The sequence below is a fragment of the Coenobita brevimanus genome, chromosome 87 (genome assembly GCF_032717465.1).
Source record: "Coenobita brevimanus isolate Jiangsu-jjx chromosome 87, ASM3271746v2, whole genome shotgun sequence".
NCBI lineage: Eukaryota > Metazoa > Arthropoda > Malacostraca > Decapoda > Coenobitidae > Coenobita > Coenobita brevimanus.
Genome location: NC_137040.1, coordinates 24,425,294 through 24,446,668, shown reverse-complemented (window position 1 = coordinate 24,446,668; position 21,375 = coordinate 24,425,294). Strand labels below are relative to the sequence as shown.

Here is a 21,375-nt window from a genome sequence, read left to right as displayed (position 1 = left end):
ATGCAAGACAAGGAAAGATTCTTGTCACTAGCCATCCTGTGAAATCCAAAATGAGATATGACATCATAAATACCTTTGAGAATCCCACCCCTGTCTAACATCTACTAAAACACCTTGCAGATCATACAGAACAACATGCTATACAGTCCAGTCTTGTTATGTGATAGGGCTGAGTCAAGTGAAGACATATCGCAAGACAATTTACTGGATAGAAAGGTCAATAAACATAGGTTTAACGGGTTAGGGAGGGTGACCTCAACTGCAAAAGCCTAAATGCCTCCCTGCCCCCCAAAAATGCCACCCGTCTGAAGTTTGTCCTATGCCGGTACGAGTCTTCACCAAGGTTCCTCTCAAAGGCTGGGGGACAGTTGGAGGGCCTGGACAATCCATCCATCATCCAATCCTACACTGCCCCATGAGGAGCGTAGGAGCCCGGGGCTAGGCAGTTGGTCCCGACATTTAAGATGAGAGTGACCAACCTCACTCATCCCTGAGTGGTATTACATGAGCAATCAACCCCAACCACCCCTTGGATATAAACCTTCACTGGTTCAATCAGATTGGAGTGAAATAATTACCCACTAAAACCACCAAGCGCCAAAATCTGGTTATATGGTTACCACCCAGCATAGTAAATGCTTTCCTGGTGTACAGGAAACCAATTGGCTTGTCACTCAGTGTAGAGTCATCCACAGGCTGAAGGAAGAGGAAAGAATGAAGGAAAGAAAGACAGAAGAGGGAGTGTAAAGTCACCCGTAGGCAGAAGGACAAGGAAAGAATGAAGGAAAGAAAGACAGAAGAGAAAGGAAGGAATGAAGGATGGAGAGGAAAGGGGAGACACCCAAGAGCAGCACTACATTGAGTGAGTGGATGGTGAGTGTCCCCACCAACCACACACTCCACACAAAAGGTATCACTTCATTTAATATCACACACTCCACTATTTGTGTTGAGCACTAAAATTGATATTTGGCAACAGCAATGGTGTTTCAATGGCCTTTCATGTACAAAATGGAATAAAAAACAGACAATCACAGCATATGTAAACACTGGGTGGCCATCTTCCCTCAGCTGACTAGAGGACCATCACAGGGATGTTGCCTATGCAAGGTTGATGCAGTTTCCCAGGTATAAGTTTCAGTATTTAAAAAAGAAAATAAATAAAAATAAAATAAAAAATAAAAACTTACCACACATTGCACTATCTGTTAAGCACCTGCACTGTTATTTGGTGATAGCAACGGTGTTTTGGTGGCCTTTCATGCACTAAATGAAATAAAATGGCAGATGATCATAGTGAATGTAAACACTGAACGGTCATCTTGACCCAGTCAGCTGACTAAAGGCCAGTCAAGGGGAAGCTCGGCATATAAGACTGACATGATTTCCAAGTCACAAGTTTCAGTATTGCACACACACACATCCACCTACACACAAAAGGTATCCTTTCACTAATATCACACACTGCACTATTTGTTAAGCACTTGCACTGTTATTTGGTGATAGCCATGGCGTTTCAGTAGACTTTCATGCACAAAATTAAATGAAAGGCAGACGATGACACTGAACATAAACAATGGCCACCAGGCAGCCATCTCGGTTTGCATGTGTCACCACTTTTTTTTTTTTTTTTACAGAACGGAGGAAGGAAAAACAAATGAATAGAAAACAATAATCCATACACCAGATTACTGGTGTCCTCTGTTCATAAAATAGCTGTAACAGTTAGACTTGAACAGCGTGGGTTGAAATTTGGAGGGAAACAACTCTGGGGAAAAGAGTTCCAGAAAGATGCAGTTCGGGGAATGAAAGAATTCTGATCCTCAGAGATGGCTATCAAAAATATCATTCTAGTGAAACTTATTCCATGTTTTTAAACATTACTCAGAAAAAGGGGTATAACTACTGAATTGTTCATCATTCATTCATTGCCAGATGCCATGTATCCCAAACGGGGTGGCCAAGGGCTTAGAGTTAATTGTTTTACAGGGAGGGGCACTAATCCTCCACCAACCCCACTTGACACGTAGGGATGCCAACAGCATCTGGTGTTCCCAGGCGGTCACCCATCCAAGTACTAACCAGACCCAACGTTGCTTAACTTCGCTGATCAGACGGGAAGCGGTGTACTCAACGTGGTATGGCCATTTTAGCAATTCATCACATAACAAATAGTTGTAAAATGAGACCAAGCTGTACCTTACCACTGGCTGCATCAATAATATAGTAATACCTCGATATACAATACCTCTAGATGTGATACCCCAGCTAAACAGTTGGGGTAGAAATACCACCATATCAGAGGCATACCTAGAGATTTTGGGGCCCGGTTCTTTGCGGGGCCCCCCTCAAACATCTAGTGAGATTTGATGAAAAAGATTTGCCCCCCCTCAGGTACGCCACTGTCTATGGGGCACCCATACGCCAACCATTCCATTATTATACTTAATATTAAATTTTAATAGATTATTAAATTTTTTTCGAAGATCAAAATACAGGGGGCCCCCAAACGGCTTGGGCCTGCCATACGTATACTGTAAGAGAACTGTGGGCAGGGTTTATGGTGTGACGATTTAACATTCGTAATCCTCGCCATAACTGGATTTTAATTACCAAAGTACATTTTTCTGGTGTGTTTTACAGTGTTATTAATGAAACTGGTAATTATTTTTTAAGTTGTTACGATGTAGCAACCCACCTAACCTCACCCTACCCAGCTTAACCTAATCTAGGTAAACCTAACTCATCAGCACCAAAAACAATTATCAGATTCATTAGAGCATTAATAATATTTTTATTATTGTAAAGCACATCAGGAAAATGTTATTTGGTCATTAATAACCAGTTATGGCAACTTCTAAATATTGTCCTGTAATCCTCTCAACTCTATATATTACAAAAACAAAAAATAAATATATATTTACATACACTATTACAACAGAAAGTATTTCCAATACTCTATACTCACAATTAGTAGTAGACAGTACTGTTGTTTGTTATAAAAGCCAATTTTCAAGAGCCGGCGGCATTGCGCCCACCGATTTCAATGTCAGGTGACAACTGAGACCATGAGACGTGTCTCGAATGTATTGGAAGGTTTAGGCCTACAGCTTGGCTACAAGTTGCCAGATATCTCATTCTCAAAACTTATCTAATATCTCAGCCGGGACTGTCGGGATGATAAATATATATATTTTTAAATATTAATAAAAAAGCTTATAAATTATTAAGGCTTTTGGGGGCCCTACTTAATTGGGGGCCCAGGGGGACAGTTTCAAACAGTCCCCCCTCAGATACACCACTGCACCATTGCCCGCTTGACGATGGCCAAACTCTCGTTTAAAGGTGAGTTTTAACTTTTTTAAAAATGATTTTGGTGATATTTTAGACAAATATTGTGTTCAGGTTGATTTATAAACTGTTTTCAGACAATGTGTTTTAGCTATAGGTAGGCTGAACACTGCCATTTTGGGGTACAGTTTACTAAGCTTTTGGTGGAGGGTTAGTGTCCCTCCCCAAAAACAAATAACTCAAAGTCAAATGGCCACCCTTTATGGGATTATGGCGTCTGGCACAAGAAGAAGAAGAAGATTTTTTCCAGACATATTTGACGATTTCCAGATCTTGTGTGTTGGTTTTAGTGAGTTATTTACAGGTATTAGGCTTAAGTTAGCTTCCTTGACAGCTGTTAGGCCATTTAGATTGGCTTTAAACTTGTTCTGGGGCGAATATGGGTGGGTTTTGGGCTTGGATTGGGGGGAAAACCCAACTCTGGTAAACGCTCTACATTACATGTTAAAAGTACCACGATATACAATACCACACCTAATGATGTGTTTTACCTAACCAATTATATCGCTAAACCGGGGTATGCCTGTACTCCCACGGGACATTTACATTCTGAATCTAAAGTTCATTCATTCATTCATTGCCAGACGCCATGTATCCCAAATGGGGTGACCAAGGGCTTAGAGTTAATTGTTTTACAGGGAGGGGCACTAATCCTCCACCAACCCCACTTGACACGTAGGGATGCCAACAGCATCTGGTGTTCCCAGGCGGTCACCCATACAAGTACTAACCAGACTGTTAAAGAATATCTTGACATAAAAGGCACACAACTCTAAAAAGAAGCACAGAACCAATGGGATTTGTCCTAACTGGTACCAGGCATCCCAAGTGAATGATGCAGAGTGAGAAAGTCTGTGAACACCAGAATCGAAGAGAGTGTACTGAGACAGTATGGTCATGTGGAGAGATTGGATAATAAGAGTGGTGAAAAAGGTATATCTGAGCTAATCTGATGGAGCAAGGAGGCAAGGTAGCCCAAGGAGAAGGTGGAAGAATGCGGTGAATGAGTGTGTGAGGAAGAGAGGTATGGAAGTCGATGAGGCTAGGGGACTGGCAAGATATTGAGCTGGATGAATGAATGTTGTGAGAAGAAGTGTATGATCAGGGATTTGGATTTGGCACCTCTTTTTAATGTGACAGTGTTCGGATTGACTCTGTCAAATATGTTTATACGAAGTTATAGAATGTGGTGAAAGTTTGTGGTGTATCAGATACAGCCAAGATTCCAGGGGCTGAATGATGAGTGAATTAAAGTGTGGCCCATTGAACTGGGCAAACTTGGGCTGTCTGGATGTTAATACTCCTCACCATGCCCTAGGGTAGGAAAGGAGCTCCAGCTGATGATGATGATGATGATGATGATTTTTTTTTTTTTCCCCAAATATTTTTCCAAGGCAAGGTATAAAATTTCTGGTTTTCGCCAAACTTCAACTGATCATTTTGAGTTTTTATTTTCTTTGCTCTCCTTTGCTGAACACACTATGATAAAATACAACAATTCAGTTTCAAAACACAGTAGCACCACAACCAGCATCCTGTCATATAAAGTGTATTTATACTGGAAAAAAAAAAAAAAAAAAAAAAAAAAAAAAATCGCAAAGCGAATACACGGCTAAGATTCATAAAAAACTGTGGATCTACTGTATTTCCTTTCACTATCCTGCACAATAAAATGTCAAAATAACCATAATCTAAATACAGTATCATTGCCTATCTATCTATCTATTGCCATACTGTATTTCCTTTCACTTTCCTGCACAATAAAATGCCGAAATAACCATAATTTAAATACAGTATCATTGCCTATCTATCTATCTATCTATCTATTGCCAGACGCCTTAATCCCGTACGGGGTGGCCACAAACAAATCGCCTTCACATCGCCTGTCCCCCGCCATTTCACTGCTCTGCGCCCAACTCACACCCCCCTCTCTCATATACCTCTCCAATCCATCCCTCCATCTCATCCTTGGCCTTCCCCTCCCTCTTCCCCCCTCCACCTCACTCACGTACACTCTCCTCATCAGTCTCTCACCCTCCATCCTCTCCACATGGCCAAACCACCTCAGTGTGTTCCTCCTAACGCTTCCTATCACATCCACATCCACACCACAATGCTCCTTTATATCCTCATTTGTCAGCCTGTCTCTCCATGTGACTTCACAGGCTCCTCTTAAATAACTCATTTCCGCTGCTCTCACTCTTGACTTGTGTCATTCCAACAACATCCAAGCTTCACTTCCATACATTAGAGTTGGTACCACAATACTGTCATGTAGTGTACTGTAATCACTCCCAATTGGTCCCGCTATGGCTGCGCTATAGCCGAAACCGTGATAGCCGAATTGAAGAACTTATGGTAATAATTCTAATTGGTGCCATGACCTCAACATTTACCCCTAAGATACCCTTTTTGTACCACATATTAATATATAATAGTCTAAAAATGAGCATGTTTTATGATGTGATCACGATTTATATAAATACAGTAACCTCTCCAATATCCGGATCAATAGAGCCATAGGCAGGTCCGGATAGTGGTCCTGTCCGGATATTGGGCCCCAGCTTATGGACTTGTACTTATGGACCCTAACTCTGAAAAACACCTATACAACTCCCTCTGGACATGCATTGCACCTATTCAAGACCCAAATCACACCAATAAGGGACATAAAAGACTGAAATAAATGCAAAAGAACCATAAAATGAGGTTTTAGAGGTGAGTTTATACAATATTAAACATTCTGGGTACTTACAAGTCCCTTGCTCTTGGACTGGTTTGAACCGCCAGTTTGCAGTCCACAGTTAATCCTCTGCACTCTAAATTCTAATTTCTTAACACTGCACAACACTGTAAATTCCCGTGTGTTCTAGTGGCAAGGTATTGCAGTTTATTCACTGTTTATTCACAAAAAACAAGCACCTGTGGCTTGCACTGTTATGAGTATCTGCTCTCCATTGGAGTTAAGCTGTGACTGTTGATGTTGGTGGGGTAACAGAGTTGCCAGATCGCAACAGCCACATTACCAATCTCCTCAACTTTCATTGTCAAATATGACTTTTCATTACCAAATTTGTAAAGCTAGCATATATTCTTCACTAATTATATATACAAGTGGAAATACATGTAATCACTCTACTTATAACTAACACCATGTTGATTATTTTCACACTATGTAGGGTAGCAGATTAATCAGAGAGAGCAAACAATCCACCATCTCCATCCTGTGTATCCTCATACATGTGAAAAATCCATTTGGTAATGCATTATTCTAATTCATTACCAAACGAATTTTTCATTACCAAATTGGCCCACACTTGGTATTGAAAAATACCAAATGGCAACCTGACAGGGGAGTGGGGAGGGGGAGGAAGGAAGGGGTGAAGGGACCATGGTGTAACAGCTGTTTGGCGCCAGGCGGGAATTTCAAATTATGGGAGGGAAAAAAAGTCAGATTTTTTTCGAATTTTTTGCGGTTTTTGGCCCATTTGGGAAATATTGGATCCCAGGAGGATTATGTCCGGTTAGTGGGGATGTTCGGATATTAGAGAGATTACTGTACCCCTCACAGTTGATTCATTGATGTTATGTTTCTTCCCCACACTTCGCTTGGTCTCACCATTCTCTATAAGTTTCACATTTCCAGTTTATCTGCATAACTTAGGTTCTTCCCCTTCTTTATTTCCCTGCCAGGTGCCGCAGCATTGTTGGGTGATGGTAGGGGGATGGGGAGGGGGTATATTGGCCATGCTCATATCATAAAATAAGCTATTGTTCTCGCTGTCACTGTTCACGGTCTGAGAGCACACACTTGAATGGTTTGGCGGGCAGGAGACTCGGTCGGGCGGCCAATCAGCGCTTGGCTGGTGCTGACGTCACACGACCAATCACGGAGTGAAGCTTTTGTTGGCTGGGTGGAGCACTGGAGTCTGGCCTTTTTGAAATTTTCGAACATTTGCAATGCGCGACAGCAGGCATTTAGTGCACGATAAAGGTATTTGGGTACTTTTTTTATAGGCGTGATAGCGAATTACGCTATAGTGGAACCCGTGATAGCCGAGGGTTGAGTGTAAGGGTAATTAATTGTAGTTTTGCATGGTTTACACCAGATTTATGTGTCTTTATTAGTTTTTTTTTTTACAGCAAGGTATAAAATACTGGGTTTTTGCCTAACTTCAACTTGTCATTTTGATTATTAATTTCTTGTTTTCCTTTTTTGAACATACTATGATTAAGTACAACTATTCAGCTTTAAAAGGACACAAACATTAACATCTTATCATGAAAGGTGTATTTACACAGAGCGATCAAAGAAAAATATCGTGGAGTGAAAATGGGGACAAGGTAGGGTAGTGGATCTTGGAGTAGTCATGGTGAGAGGGGATAGTTTGGAAACTCCCTGTACTGTTGTTTCCAGATGATACTGTGTTGTTGAGTGAAGACGAAGGGGAGCTGCAAGGCTTGGTGGATGAGTTTGGGAGAGTGTGTAAGAAATGGAATCTAAAGGTGAATGTAGGGAAGAGTAAAGTGATGGTCTTTGGGAGAGGTGAAGTCAGTGAATGTACAGCGAGGTTGGATGGTGAGGAATTGGAAAATGTGAGTATGTTTACGTACTTGGGTAGTGTGATGAGTAAGGATGGAGATTTGGAGGGTGATGTGCTTGAAAGGGTACAGCAGGGAAGAAAGGTTGCTGGTTCCTTGAAAGCAGTGATAAGAAACAGGGAAGTGAGCATGGAAGTGAAAAAGTTACTACATGACAGTATTGTGATACCAACTCTAACGTATGGAAGTGAAGCTTGGACGTTGTTGGAAGGACACAAGTCAAGAGTGAGAGCAGTGGAAATGAGTTATTTAAGAGGAGCCTGTGGAGTCACATGGAGAGACAGGCTGACGAATGAGGATATAAAGGAGCGTTGTGGTGTGGATGTGGATGTGATAGGAAGCGTTAGGAGGAATACACTGAAGTGGTTTGGCCATGTGGAGAGGATGGAAGGTGAAAGACTGATGAAGAGAGTGTATATGAGTGAGGTGGAAGGGGGAAGAGGGAGGGGGAGGCTGAGGATGAGATGGAGGGATGGGGTGGAGAGGTCTATGAGAGAGGCGGGTGTGAGTTGGGCGCAGGGCAGAGAAATGGCGGGGGACAGGGCGACATGGAGGCGATTTGTTTGTGGCCACCCGAAACGGGATTGAGGCGTCTGGCAATAGATAGATAGATAGAAGATGGGGATCAACGCAGGAGAGGATGACTCTAGCACAGACATAATCTGCCTGGCCCAGAAATCTGATAGGGTTAAGTGTGTGCCCAGTTCACCGCTAAGTGCCCAGCTGCCTCATATTGCAGTATATGTACACATGCTACCATTAGGTAACCAAGGTGGACGCATGCAAGCATGTTGGAGCCTTTATAAGTGAAATGAGATGATATACACCAATCCTAGCTCTTGTATAGCAGGTCTCCATCAGACATCTTATATAAACAAACTGTTGGACATTGCCTACTGTCTACTTTTCTCCCCCAGTTAGTCTATCATAACAGGTCTCACAGTAATTCAAATTCATCTGCAAGCACTATACAGTCCATTTGCTTAATAGAAGAGTTTCTGCTATGCAAAATGCCAAGAGTGTGATGGGGGGATGAAAAAATTAAACAATCGGTAGTGCATGAGATGGTTTTAAAAATGTAATATCGGGGCACCAAAGTGAGCAGAATCCGGTGTCGCACTGCAGAGCGCAACCTACCCTTGTAAAGCACTCAAGGAAGTGACATGAGTCATGACATCAGCACACTGTGTGACGAAGCAGACGTCCATGCAGCTTCTCTCAGCTAAGCTTAGGCAACCACATGTGGTATGTAGAGTTCCCTCATTTACACAGAGCCATTTTTTTTTTTTCCCCATCATCACCATGCCTTTCCTCCAACGGCAGGACAAGCTCATCACCCACAAGCTCAAGAAGGAATTGACAGAGCGAAAGAAGAAAGAAGAAGGCAATTCAGCCATTGAAAAGGCAGCAGGTCTGGCTGAATCAACAGGCAGGACAATATGGAGTAATCAATCAATCAATCAACATCCAATCCTGTGTTTCCCCCTGAGAAGCGTAGGAGTTTAGGGCTACGCAAGTTGGTCCTAACACTGAAGATGAGAGTGACCATTCTCACTCATCCCTGAGTGACATTACGTGACCAATAAACCCCAACCATCTCTTGGACATAAACCTGCACTGGCTCAATCCGACTGGAACACCTTAAGTATCTGTACCCACTAAACCACCAGGCGCCATAATTTGGTTATATGGTTACCATCCAGCGTAGTAAATGGTTTCCTGATGCACAGGGAACCATTTGGCTTGTCACTCCATGTAGAGTCACTCACAGACAGAAGGAAGGACAAAGAATGAAGGAAAGGACAAGAGGAAGGAAGGAAAGAATGATGGAAAGAAGGACATGAGGAAGGAAGGAAAGAATGAAGGAAAGGAGAAGAGGAAGGAAGGAAAGAAAGAAGAAAGGAATGGGTTGGCACCCGAAAGCAACACTACATCAATTGAGTGGAAGGTAAATGCCCTCACCCACCACAAATATGGAGTCATACATAGGCAAAATGACACACTGGGGGCCAAAAGGGTAACTTTTCAGGCAGCCACCCCACCAAATACAATTTTTGCCATAAAGTATATTATTTGTAAAGCACAACATTTCTAGAGTGAGAGCCCCTACTGTCCAAATTTTCGTGTATTATGCAAATGGACTGTACTACACTGTGACTGACCGAAATTCAACTTTCATGAGTTACGGCCGGCTTAAATTCCAAATATAATTATTAAGACCAATTTCTAGTTGAGCTCACATTAACAAATGTTAACAATTTTATTGCAAGAATAAAGCTTTATAACTGGAAATTCTTTAGCGCAACCTAAATTCCGAGGAAAAATTAAAATTACACTTAGGCCACCAAAGTTAATATTTTTACACTGTCAGTGGCCTCCTACTGGAGTAAATGGTTGGTCTGTCCCCCAAACTCATTTGTTCCAAAGCCATTCTGGTTTTATCAGAACAGATTATCTCTGGTAAGATTTAGCTCAGGTTAGGCTGCTGATTTAGTTTAAGTAAAATTACGGTAAGATCTCACTATAACAGACTAATTGGGGCCAATACCATTCCAAAACAAGCGACATCCGGACTTCCCCCTGCTAATCCAGACTTTTTCCAATATATCAGACTTTAGTCTGGATTGCATCAACATTTTTTTTTACTGTTTTCACTACTATTGCAGTACTGTACTGTGTTATACCTTCACTATATTAATCAAATGGTATAATATACTATATATCATAACAGTACTATACACTGACAAACTGGTCTTTTATTTACCTTATTGTGGTGAACATAGCTGAAGTGGTCAGGCAGTCCGGACTGCTTCTGGCTTTATCGAACATTTTCCGATATACAGTAAAACCTCGATTTAACGGCAATCATTCTAACGGCAACCCCAAACTAATGGCACAAATCTCCCGAGGAATATTTATGCAAAAAAAATTTTAAAAATTCCCCCCAAATGGGTAAAAATTAGAAAGAAATTCAAACGTGGCAGGTGCTGGGTGCATCTCGATCGTCTGATTGCAGTTTCCTGCCAACTGGATATGTTTTTGCTCACCCAGTCTTCCTCTCGCCTAGCCTGACCCCAAAGTGAAAAATCACACGGCACTTCATACGAGGTTTGCCGAGGATATGATGGTAAATCAGAACGGTAACATGGTAAAATTGCCGACGGTACCACAGGCATTTGGATTTCATCTGGATGGATTCCTGCCAAGGATACAACGGGCAAAACAGTGTGACCAAAACCCAGGCGACTCGACAGAGAATATATGGTACTACAGCACTGAACATTTAGCCTAACACTGAATACTTATTAATATTTTAGAATAAGTATCAATCATTTTGAAACCCTTATAGAGAGTTAATATTTCCCATACCTAGGAAACTGTGATGTCAATAAAATAATCACATGTTTACAACTGAGGACTACACTGCAGCTAGATGTACTGCTACCACACGTACTGCTACCAGTCGCTATCTGAAAACATCAAAACAACAACAACTGGATAATGTGATGTGATGTATACTTCTCATCGGTGTGTGTACCTGTTTGTAAACAAAGTTGCTTCTCCTTATTCTCTACTGAGTCAGCGACAGCAATCACTTTCTACAGTCATGAGATGGGGCCCTGGCAACAGTGTGAGAAGCATGTCCTTTGCCGAGGATACGAGGAACGTGTGGGATAGCGTCCAAGTTTTGTTCCACTTAAATCTTCCTTGGCCGTTCCTGATATGAGGTACCGTGTGATACCCCCTTAACTTACCTGGGTTACTGTACTTACCTGTATTACTGTACTGTACTTACCTGGATTACTGTACAGTACTTTACTACAGTACAACACCACACCTACCTGCTTTCTTTTGTCCTAAATATAAAATTTTTTAACTGATTTTGTATGTCTGCACATGTTTATATGCTTAAAAATGTGTTAAAATGTGTTAGCGTGAGTTCCGGGGGTATTGATAGGTGTAAGCCCCAATCTAACAGAATTTTGTTTTTTTCCACATGTTTAGGGTCCCCTAGGGTGCTGTTAAATCGAGGTTTTACTCTATAGGAATTTAGTCCAGTAGTCCTCGAGTCCGAAAAAAGCGAATTCTGGTCTACTGACATCCGTTATATCGAGGTTTTACTGTATATTAAACAAAGTTAGGCTGAGATTTTAAGAATGAAATGACTGGTGACTGGCTGACCTTGAGGCTGAATCACTAGAGAGCCCTACAAAGAAGGTTGCCAGTTTGCTGAGGATTGCATATGGTATATGCAAGTTGTTTGGCCATGTGGAGAGGATGGAGGGTGAAAGACTGACGAAGAGAGTGTATGTGAGTGAGGTGGAGGGGGGAAGAGGGAAGGGGAGGCCGTGGATGAGATGGAGGGATGGGGTGGAGAGGTATATGAGAGAGGGGGGTGTGAGTTGGGAGCAGGGCAGTGACATAGCGGGGGACAGGGCGACTTGGAGGCGATTTGTTTGTGGCCACCCCAAACGGGAATGAGGCGCCTGGCAATAGATAGATAGAAGTTGTATAAGTGATAAAATCAAAATTACCCATATCTACAAATTTTGAAAGCTATCACTATCATCAGTGGTTATAGCAAAGCTTATCGTAGTTTACTGTTGTTCACCGCTGCAGCCAATATTGATATGCATAGTTTATTGTATGGTAGTTTACCGTTGTTCACCGCTGCTGCCAGTATCAATGAATGTAGTTTATCGTAGTTTACCATAGTTCACTGCTGCTGCCAATATCAATGAGCATCGCCGTAGACAGATGTAGAGAGATAGGGAGGTTGGTTGTAGATGTCGAACCACTGCCAGTATAAAGTCGTGAGGCATCGTATGGCTCGAACTTGCCGCTGCTTAGTAAAATGGTGCGTCATCAACTAGAATGAATAGGTAGGGCTCTCTCCTTCCTTTTCACCCTCCCCCTTTGCGTATCATAAGCAAGGTGAGTTACAGAGCACGCATGGGTTATGGAGTTTATTGTACACAGTTACTGTAAATCGAAGTATGATTGACAGCGTAACTTAGTGTGACGACAAAACCTCCTAGCTGACCCTATCTCCTGCCTTCTGCCCTGGATCGCATTCTTGGGCTCTCTCTCTAACTCATTCTGCCCTGAAGGGAATCTCTCCAACATTATATACAGCTCGGAGAGGATGTGCGTTTGTGATGTGGTGTCTGGTAGATTTTCCTTCACTTTGACTAACCGACTATAGCTGGTTACCCCATGTGTTTGAATACGGTACATCACAAAATTCTTGGTCGTCTGAACTACAAAAAGACTGTCTGAGATACATCATGTGTTAAAGACATTCTTAATGGTCTGGGACAACAAGATTGTGGATATACATTATGTGGACTGACATTCCTACTGAGAAGCTGTGTATGTCTCCAGCAGACACTACATCCTGCACATTGTGATATGAGATATATACCACTGCCTATATAATACCTACACAGAACGTAACATGCTGAGTTGGACCAGAAACTCATTCGTCCCCGAATTGTTCCAGTTTGTTAGGTTAAATTCAGTTAGATTAAGTTAGCTAATAGGAATTATCGACTAGTGACAGAGTTACAAGAGGATGAAAAAAGGGCAGAATATAAGAGGGAAGCGGAGTGACTGGGTAAATATGGATTGGAGCAGATGGGGGACGTAGAAGGTGTGTGCAAGATATTCACAAAAGAAACCTATGCAGCATGTGAGGTGGTATGTGGGGTGAAGAGAAGAAGAAAGGGGGTGCAGGGAACAGCATGGTGGAATGAAGAGGTGAGAGAGGCTGTGGCACAAAAGAAAGCATATGATGAGTGGATGAGAAACAGGGGCATGGAAGAAGTTGAGAGAAGGAAGAGAGAGTTGTATGCAAAGAGGAAGAGAGAGTTGAAAAGATCAGAAAGAGAAAGAAGAGAATGGATCAGGAATTTGGAAGGAATTCGAGTGTAAAGTAGAGGGAGTGTAAGAAAATGTTCTGGCAAGAGGTAAAGAGAGTTAGACAGGGTGCCTAAGAAGTTAGTTGGGGAGTGAAAGATAAAAATGGTAGATTACTAGTGGAGATGGGAGAAAAAGCAAGTAGATGGAGAGAACACTTTAACGAACCGCTGAACACAGAGAATGAAAGTAATGCGAGTATAAGTGGCTGGGGAATGGCTGGGAGGCGAAGGGATGTGAGAAGAGATGAAGAAATCAGTAGGATGAAAGTTGCGGAAGCAATGAAGAAAGTTAAAATGGGGAAAGCCCCAGGAATTGATGGAGTGTGTGGTGAAATGTTGAAGCATAGGGGAGAGATAGTAGCAGAATGGATGTGGAAGACGTGCAGATTGGCCTGGGAGGAAGGTAGAGTCCTGGATGATTGGAAGTCAGGTATAATTATTCCCTTGGACAAAGGAAAAAGGGAAAAAGAAGTATGTGGTAATCATAGGGGCATTTGTCTAGTGCAATAAGTATATGGTAGGATACTTATTGACAGAGTTAGTGAAATAACAGAGGAATTAGCTGGAGAAGAACAGGGAGATTTTAGGAAGGGATGAGGTTGTGTAGACCAGATATTCATTCTTAGATCTTTAGTGGAAAAGTTTCTAGAGAAGGGAAAGAAGTTGTATAAGGCCTTCATGGATTTAGAGAAAGCATATGAAAGTATATGAAAGCATTCTTAGATCTTTAGTGGAAAAGTTTCTAGAGAAGGGAAAGAAGTTGTATGTGGCTTTCATGGATTTGGAGAAAGCATATGACAGGGTGGATAGACAAGGATTGTGGAAAGTGTTAAGAATATATGGAGTAGATGGGAAGTTGTTGAATGCTGTGAAGAGTATGTACGATGGTGCGAAGGCTGCAGTGCATGTGGATGGTGAACTAAGTAAATTTTTCTCTTTGAAAGTTGGTTTGAAACAGGGATGTGTCATGTCTCCATGGTTGTTCAATCTGTACATGGATGGGGTAATAAAAGAGGTACAAGGTAGGGTAGTGGATGTGGGAGTGGCCCTGGTGAGAGAGGACAGTGTTTGGAAACTCCCTGTACTGTTGTTTGCAGACGATACTGTGTTGTTGAGTGAAGACGAAGGGGAGCTGCAAGGCTTGGTGGATGAGTTTGAGAGAGTGTGTAAGAAACGGAACCTAAAGGTGAATGTAGAGAAGAGTAAAGTGATGGTCTTTGAGAGAGGTGAAGTTAGTGAATGTACAGCGAGGATGGATGGTGAGGAATTGGAAAATGTGAGTACGTTTAAGTATATGGGTAGTGTGATGAGTAAGGATGGAGGTTTGGAGGGTGAAGTGCTTGAAAGGGTACAGCAGGGAAGAAAGGTTGCTGGTTCCTTGAAAGCAGTGATAAGAAACTGGGAAGTGAGCATGGAAGTGAAAAAGTTACTACATGACAGTATTGTGATACCAACTCTAACGTACGGAAGTGAAGCTTGGACGTTGTTGGAAGGACACAAGTCAAGAGTGAGAGCAGTGGAAATGAGTTATTTAAGAGGAGCCTGTGGAGTCACATGGAGAGACAGCCTGACGAATGAGGATATAAAGGAGCGTTGTGGTGTGGATGTGGATGTGATAGGAGGCGTTAGGAGAAACACACTGAGGTGGTTTGGCCATGTGGAGAGGATGGAGGGTGAAAGACTGACGAAGAGAGTGTATGTGAGTGAAGTGGAGGGGGGAAGAGGGAGGGGGAGGCCGAGGATGAGATGGAGGGATGGGGTGGAGAGGTATATGAGAGAGGGGGATGTGAGTTGGGAGCAGGGCAGTGAAATGGCGGGGGACAGGGCGACTTGGAGGCGATTTGTTTGTGGCCACCCCTTATGGGATTAAGGCATCTGGCAATAGATAGATAGACAGACCCAGATGCCAAATCAACCTAACAGACTGACATGGTTGTATACAATATTGGATAGTTTCAAAATTATGAATTTCTGCAACTCTTAAAATCTACAACATTGATAATTACATTAAACATTATTGTGAAAAACTACAGACAAACTGCAGAAGAGCTCCCATTAGCAAATGATGAAAATTTTATGAGCGATTATCTTTTCATTGGATACCATACTGTAAATTCACTTACGACACCCAGGGTCTGCAGAAATAATATTTGTTACTCAAGTATGTACCATTCATTTACAACACCAAAATTCTGTGAAAAGGACAAGTTACTTAAGAGCATGAAGTCAAATTTGCTGACGTAAATGGTGGTGTCCTACAGAGGGCAATGGTTCGAATCAGACCTGAAACTCATTCGACCCTAAATTGTTCCAGTTAGTTTGGGTAGCTTAAGTCAGGTTGGATTAGGTCATAAGGGACGAACGATTAGTGACAGACTGACTTTAGGGCTGAATCAACCTGAAAGTTCAAGATAGCGGGTGGATGTTTGTGTGTAAAATCAGTGAGATTATATGTTGATATCTTTAAAATTACATATTTCTGCAACTTTTTACGGCTATCACAATGATTCATTCATTCATTCATTGCCAGACGCCATGTATCCCAGACAAGGTGGCCAAGGGCTTAGAGTTAATTGTTTTACAGGGAGGGGCACTAATCCTCCACCAACCCCACTTGACGTAGGGATGTAATTATGTTATAGTTTATGGAGTACAAAATATAATTGTAAATTTTATGCAGGGTTGTAGGTGGTGGCAACCATCATCCACTCACTTGATGCAGTGTTGCCTACATCTTCCTTAACCTTCATCACTCTTTTTCTGTGAATGCCCTCACTCTTCCTATTTTTTCCCCTCTTTCCTTGCACTTTTTATTACTCTTCTTCCCTTTTCAAGTGGCTTTACATTGAGTGACAAGCCAAATGGTTTCCTGTATGCCACAAAACCATTTACAACGTTGGGTTTTAACCATGTAACCAAACCATACGTGTCAGCAAAAGGGTTGGCAGAGGGTTAGTGCCCCTCCCCTTAAAACAACTAACTCATAAACAAATGACCACTTCTTAGGGGATTATGGTACCTGGCTGTAGATGGATATAGGAATTTTTCACAATGGTGCTCTCCTGCAGTTTCACCAAAAATCCATCATCCAATCCTACATTGCCCCATGAGAAGCATAGGAGCCTGGGGCCAGGCAAGATGGTCCTGACATTTAAGATGATAGTGACCAGCCTCACTCATCCCTGAGTGGTATTATGTGAGGAATAAACCCCAATCATCCCTTGGATATAAAACTTCACCAGCTCAATCCGATTAGAGCGCTGCAACTACCGACTAAACCACCAGGTGCCATAATCTGCTTATATGGTTACCAACCAGCATAGTAAAGGTTTCCTGGTGTACAGGAAACCATTCAGCTTGCCACTCAATGTACAGTCACCCATAGGCAGAAGGAACAGGAAAGAATGAAGGAAAGAAAGACACAAGAAGGAGTATAAAGTCACCCACGGGCAGAAGGACGAGGAAAGAAAAAAGTAAAGAAAGACAGAAGAAGGAAGGAAAGGAGGGAGGAGAGGAAAGGGCAGACACCCGAGAGTAGCACTACATCGAGGGAGTGGATGGTGAGCATCCCCACCTACCAAAAATACATCTACAGATTCAGTGCATGAGAGCTCTCCTGCAGTTTCACCCATTTTTCTTTTTAGAAGTACATTCACAAGTATGGTAACACCCAAAAAAATGTATATGTATATATTAGCAACACCACAAAATTTGGAAGCAACATTTTCCTGACACTTTTGCAATGAGTTACTTTACCCTGGCATTTAGGCATTTAGATATATACAGCAGTTACTCTTTCATATCTGTGGACAATCTTATGTATATCATCCCATTTAGTGCCACAAAATAATTTTCCAATAGTAGATTAAAATTTGGTCTTGACAGCATATAGTTATTTTGGACTGATCATCTACCATGTTAAATAGTCCAAAGGGATGTTTCTGGCAAAGGAGGCAATCCATCACAAATGACAAGAGCTGTAATGCCCACTGTCATGAATTCTGCAATCTTGCCACATCAAGGAAAGATTACAGTATGCCTAAATGTGGCTATCAGTTACCTTCAAACCACGGCTATTCACATTCACAAACAATAGTAACAACAATTTGCACCCACTGTCCTACTTACTCCAAATTTCATGTTTTTTAATCCTTTGTTTACATTCATAAACATCCTGAATTCCAGATAATACGACCATTATTTCGTATGTATCCGCATTGAGTCTACGAGGGCTCTTATTGCTTATTACAAGTAGTCGATGGTGCATTTTACTCCTGTATCCAACACTACATACCTCACTAACGATGTTAGACACCGAGAGTTAACTCAAAAGCAGAAACAGTCATTCAGAGGGCCTACGAACGTTCCCTACGACGGCCATTTTTGGTTCAGCGAAAACCTGGAGATGCGAGATAGTGGGGTAAAGTTTCGTTTTCGGTCTAGTCGCGATGTCGCTTCTTCTTTTCCCGTAATGTTTCAACGTACACAGCAATATTTTTTTTTTATGCCGTACTCCGTTTCCTTAACAGTAATCTGATATTGTTAAATGAAGTAGCAACTAGGGCCTTATTAGTTATTAGAGGCAGAAACCAAGGATATATTCTCATATTATCCTCTTGCGCATATGCCGGCTTTTTCCTAGGTGACGGAGCAAGGTCAACTGCGCATGCGTCACCGCCATATTGTAGCCTCGTGATCAAAACAGAGGGGCCCTGAAGGATTTGCTGTTAAAACTTCTTGAATACAGCACTGCTGTCACAAAATGTAAGTATTTGATATATGCACATCGATTTACGAGTATTCAGAGGGTTACTAGGTATGTTGATACAGTCGTATTATATTTCAGGAAACCGTACGTTGGCACTAAACTTTCCGCCATTCATGTTACTAGGTATGTTTCAACGCACTTGTGCCAGTTAAGATGCTATGCACTCATACAGGGATGCCGTAAATTCACTTGGATGCCTAGAGGCACGCTCTTCATGAGGTATTCTTGTAACATGATAAGTCAGCAACCAAGAAAATGGCGGTTAAACAGGATGAGGTTGCCTACTTTTCTGAAAGATCGTTTTCTTTATGATACGCAACCGTGAGGCAACGTGCAGTCGATCAGTACGTGATGTGACCATGGAACCGATCAGAACTTTGTTTATATTGACATTATGGTTTTGAACTTTAGAATAATGGTATTAGGGCTTATTTGTATTTCACACTGCAGTACTGTATTGTAATTTCATTGCACTTGTTTGAGTATAGTGCTGTGATCTAAATATATATATATTTAATTATGCTCTAAAACAAACAGTTGCAGTGGAAAGTTACAGTAGGTGTGCAGTCTAAGAGGCTGGGTTAGATGTTTTATATTATGATTTTTTTGTTTGTTAATCATATTTTCTAAATGTGATTTTCAGTCTGCTGTAGGTACCAATTTGATAAATATATTTTAATGAAGTTTTAAGGTTCAAATTATGTAAAATTTTCTTGTCAGGAGGCTGCAGTACACATGTTTGAGAATCAAAACAATGATTTGGATGGTAGCTGTCACCCAGTAATCAAGTGGTACTGTTGTAACACAGGTGATGCAGTGGCCTTGTATCTTAGGATAGTGAGTGAATAACTTGGGATAGGCTCAGAGGCCTAAATTATAGAAATGAGCACCTTGACTAAGTGCCTCATGGCATCTTCCCCAACCTTTACATTAGAAGTGACTTTCCATTCAGTATTACTTGATAATATTACCAGTACACTTAATGAAAGTCATAAGTTCTTTTTTTAATATGCCAAAAGCATGTTTGGCCATGTGGAGAGGATGGAGGGTCAAAGACTGACGAAGAGAGTGTATGTGAGTGAGGTGGAGGGGGGAAGAGGGAGGGGGAGGCCGAGGATGAGATGGAGGGATGGGGTGGAGAGGTATATGAAAGAGGGGGGTGTGAGTTGGGAGCAGGGCAGTGAAATGGCCGGAGACAGGGCGACTTGGAGGCGATTTGTTTGTGGCCACCCCAAACGGGATTGAGGCGTCTGGCAATAGATAGATAGATAGACGTATTCCTAGCAGGTTTATTAACATCTCAAGGCTGAAGATATGTGAAACTGGTTTGTCTTTTTATTTTGATAAGACATGTAAAGTTGTTTGTGAGGATGCTACTGTACAGAACAACCTTACACAATAATCAGTTGTACAATCTAATGGTTGGGTATTATCCAACCACATATGGCTCATATGAGTAAGTTTATATAATGAGTGAGCAGTTACCCTTGCTTCAAAGGTATGGAATGAGTTGCATACCAGTACTGCTGAGTCTTTGTGATGCTAATTCAAATCAGATGATGTCTTGCTTCTTGTTAAGGAATCCTCATGTTGAGGTTGGTCATAGTGCATCTGTTTTCTGTAAAATGGGAACTAAACCAAGTGTACAAACCAGTAATTTCTCCTCAGGATTTGCTGGAACTTGTTGGGAGGAAAGATATTCACTAATATTCAGTTGAAAGTCCGGAGCTGAATACACAGCCATAGCAGCCTCTTCCAGCATATGTTCTGTGAGTGAAGATTTGTGACACTTGAGTCCCAGTTTGGACTTTGACCCAGTGCACTTGTGGCTGAGTTTCCTGCCTAAGAATGATGAGTGTATGACTGGTTACCAGCTTTTGGCCACACCTCACTCCCATGGTAGTACCTCACAGTTGAGGGCAGTCAGACAGAGTCAGCTACAGTACTGTACTTTTAAACTAGAATCTTGGTGTAGCACTTCAGGGTATTGTTGCTGATGCAGCCCCAGGCTCATCTGGATGTGAACCCAGTGGACCACAAAAAACTGGCCACTTCAACAAGGTGCTTCGAGAGACCTATTATTGATATGATTGTGATAGAGAGGTGCATGCAGTATGTTATGTGAGGGGCTGCACTGCAGTGAGGACATAGTGGATTGTTTTGTGAGTTGCATTTTGTGCTGGTAGGCTTCTAATTTAAATTGGGTAATGATGGCCTGGATGTTAGATGGGTGGATGGATTGTCACATTGGGCCACCATTAACTTTACCCAAAGTATGGTTCTTTGTTGTTCAGAAATATACCTATTGTACAGTACACAGTACAGTTTTTATTATTGTGCTATGGTTGACTTACACCCAGGGAACTCTCACACATGAGGTGGCTGTGACAAAAGATGTCCAGTTTACCATGTGCAGACATGAATCTGTTTTCCTTTCAGAGTCTGATCTTCCCTTGCCAGCCTTCTTGATACAGTAATATATATATATATATATATATATATATATATATATATATATATATATATATAAAATATTTATTTATTTAAAAGAGCATAAGAAAATGCCCTGAGCACCCAGTGTACTTTTACATGACAGTTTAGTACAATATCACATTCTGAAGCTGTAAACAGTACCGGTATGAATTATTTAACAAATGAAGATAATGCAGTAATTAAGTGTCCCTTTGGAATAGATGTATATCCAGCCTACCTCTGACTGAATCAGTAAATTTT

The 21,375-nt window shown here is 41.6% G+C and overlaps 1 protein-coding gene and 1 non-coding gene across 2 annotated transcripts in view; both read right to left on the bottom strand.

Moving 5' to 3' along the window:
* The window catches only part of LOC145411033 (uncharacterized), a 95,174-nt gene that overhangs the window by 62,640 nt on the left and 11,159 nt on the right, over positions 1-21,375 (bottom strand). The window lies entirely within an intron of this gene.
* Positions 2,034-2,152, bottom strand: LOC145411064 (5S ribosomal RNA). Its single transcript, XR_013899359.1, has one exon. It is a non-coding gene; the product is annotated as a 5S ribosomal RNA (ribosomal RNA).